Source organism: Habropoda laboriosa, unplaced genomic scaffold, assembly GCF_001263275.1.
Source record: "Habropoda laboriosa isolate 0110345459 unplaced genomic scaffold, ASM126327v1 scaffold68, whole genome shotgun sequence".
NCBI lineage: Eukaryota > Metazoa > Arthropoda > Insecta > Hymenoptera > Apidae > Habropoda > Habropoda laboriosa.
In genome coordinates, this window is record NW_017100195.1 from 758,189 (window position 1) to 761,801 (window position 3,613).

Sequence of the window (3,613 nt, forward strand, 5' to 3'; positions counted from 1 at the left end):
TCTTCACTTTAAATCATTTTACAGACGAATCCATAAGAAAACCTAACTTGGAAGTTTCATATTTTATACGAGTGTCAAAAATTCAGTTGTCCCTTTTTTCCACAAAAATTGCCATTTAAATTCACTCAAACTCAGAAAGAAAATTCCAACTCGCACTAATCCTTTCTCCTTCAAATCGAAGGAAGCGGATAAAAGCGAAACGACAAACTGTTCGAAAGGCAAGAAAGAAGACGTTCCAAGGGAAAGAATTGCAGTTGCATTTTAAATAGAGAAACAATGCGACATTAATATGAAATGTGATGTTTTCGTTCACGCGGCTCAGCTTTCTATTTAAAATCAGTCATAGGGTACGAGCGAAAGGAGAACGCGAAACAAAGAATGAGAATTTCTCGTCGTACGTTATCTCCGTAAAGAGACCAGAATCCCCTGATTTCAGAGCACTAATAATTCATCAGTTGGAACTCGTCCACGGGGGCATTAATATGACGTATTCGCGGAGACGCGTTCAGCTAATGAGATTAAAAGTTATCGGGATTCCAGCGAGATGAGTGCATTAAACGTATTAAACGGCGACCCGATGCGCATTGTCCTCCATTAAATATATCGTCGATAAATGTTTCGAATGTCCCCGCGAATCTCCAATTATATTAATTTAAATTGGGAGCGGTAATATTGCTTTTTGAAGCGTGGCACGTTTATGCGACAGTTTTAATGCGCTATAGCGTTTCGTGGTTTTCGGGTAAATATATTCCACGAGGATATTAATGTACCAAATTTCAGTGTACCTATCCGTTTAACCCTTTTGCGGCCGCGTTTCACGAATTTCAGGCGAAATGTATTTTAACAGAGTACGGAACGAAACAGAAAACAGGAAGATAAATGAAATTTTGAAAATCACTTCTTCTCCTTTTATTGTTATTTGCTTACTTCTCTCGTTAACCCTTTGCCTTACAATGTTTTTTAACGATTATGTATGTCAGCTTCGACTATTCACTGTTCTAATTCAGCGTTAAATAAAAAAGTAAGTGAAAATATTATACAGAATTTCTCTCTATTGGTCTTAAAAAAAAGAATTCAATTCTTCTTTTGTCACATTTTCGCCATAATCTGCTCGTCATTATAATTTTTCCTCTCCTAACAAACCTAAATAGTATCTAATGAACCAATTAAAAAGATTTGTATTTAGGAGAATCGGCAGGAAAATATTTTCGCAAAATTTCCAAGCTGAGCCCCATTTCCGACCTCAAAATCCCAGGCCACGGTATTCCAATTTCTTCCGCGAATAAGAACACCGTTCCAATCTCAGCGAGCGACGCTGACATTTTCGATCGGTATTTTATTCACGGAAAGCTTAACATAGGGTGCATCGACGTTTCCTTCAATTTATAGACTCGCAGTTTTGATTTTCCACGCAATACCTTTGTAGGATCAGACGGTCGGGAATCGTAAAGGAGGCAGAGTCGAACGGAGGAGAAAAGAATCGGCCCGTCAGCTTTTCACATCCCTGAAATAATAAAGATTTTCCACCAAACGTCCTCCCCTTCCTATAAATCGTATAAATATTTACGCTGCTCGCCAGGACATTGGTTCATTTCTCGACAGAGGAAACAATCCTTCTCGTTCCCTCGAATTTTCATCCGATGGAACATCTTCGTTTCGAACGCTAGTTGTGCAAAGATGAAAATCGAACGAAACAAGTGGCGAGTTAAGCGATGTTGACTTATGGGCTGTGTAGAAAATGTTTGCGTTGCGTTTAGTGATAAGAATGGCGAATTTTCTTGGATCTTGTGATAATAGCGTTGTCTCAGAAATTACGTTAGATTTCACTCTTGTTTACTTCGCTAACGCTTTGATTTAATAATACTAATACGATTGATAATTTTTTTAAAGGACTTAGAATTATTTTGTATTTTTCGTCCTTTGGTGTTCTTCATTTTCGTTATTGTTTAATAAGAGGAAAATTTTGCAATTATTTTTATTAAATTTGTGTTAAGTACAAAGTAGTACGAATGCCCCTCTCATTTCTACATTTTTCACTAATCGTGTCTTCTAAGTGAATACTTTCCTCGCTTTTATAATAGAATACGGAGTAAATTACACCGGAAAAATGAACGTTTCCTGGAACCTTGTCAAACTTAATTCAACGAAATCGAATTTATTTCAGATAGAGTAACGAAAATGAAATTTATACTCCCAAAGGTGAAACGTGCAGTTCTGATGAACGGAGAAATGATGGAAATCCTATTACCGCTACCGAACTACATTACGCGAAATTTCCTTTTTTCTTCGAAAATCGAATTACAATTCTCGTGAAATATCTTTAGCACAAGAATCAGAAAAGAAGAAGATCAAATAATACTTTCAACAATTACCAACATAAATAATTCCGTGTAAATAAAATTTCTTCTTTGCTTACTTCGATTTAAGCAATATTTTTTCACAGAAAAGAAATCCTTTTTGACAATCACCAAAATAAATAATTCCTACAAATTTCCTGTTTGCTTCCTTCAATTTGCGGAGTATCTTTTCACGGAAAAGAAGCCCTTTTTGACAATCACCAAAATAAACAATTCCGCGTGAATAAAATTTCTACAAATTTCTCGTCTGCTGTCTTCGATTTTTTTCACAGAAAAGGAAATCCGCTATTTCATAAGAGGTGTATCAAGTTGACAAGAGCACGGGATTTTTCTCGTGTACCAAAAGTGAAGGAAACTTTGCGACAGCACTCGCGAAGATCGACGTGGCCCACTTTCGAATCCCCTCGGATCGCAGGTTCAAAGTTAATCGAGGGGAACGAATTCCAGGCAAGGGGTGAATTGACGCGTTACAGGGGTAAATTTCGATCTTATAGGTGTCGCGTGTCAACGGTAGAAAAGCTGTCAGCGACAGGTCACTCGATTCCGGCCACCTCGAAGACGTGACGTGACACGACGTGACAGCATTAGCGGAGACCTGATTCGCATTACCGTGTCACGTGGATCATTGCATTTTCGGCTCTGAGGTCATCTACCTTTATGTTACAGAATTTACGAGATCTAGGAATTCATTTCTCTGAACACCTAGAAATAAGAGAACTAAGAAAAAAAAGAACACACAAATTCTGAATTTGTAATTTTGGGTTGATTAAATTTGGCCCAAAAAGAGATGTCCGTGAAGCTTAATTTCTATCATATTTCCCGCGTGATGCAAAATATGTTTAAATTTCGATATTGTCAATTTGTATCAAATAGTTATCTTCAAATTGAACTTTCCAACAGCTTCGCAGCTTCCTAAGAGTTAATCACACTTCCTAACCAAAGCATCAAATACCATTCTGCCGATAATCATCAGCGACATCAGACTTTAATCCCATCCTATTAGCAAATCGTTAATTCATTCATCGGAATTTCCGTTTACGTTCCGTTCATTTACGTGTATCCTGAAATATTTCATAAACTATTCAACAGCAACATAAACCGCCTGAACGTGAACCAAATACCTGTCCAACCCCTGGTTTCCCCGTGAAATTTCATCGAAATCCGAGTAACTTCCACCTAGCTCCTTCGTTAACCGTGGAAAAATTCGTTGGAAAAAACTAAATCGTGGAAATCACGATGAAAACGCTCGCAGATCC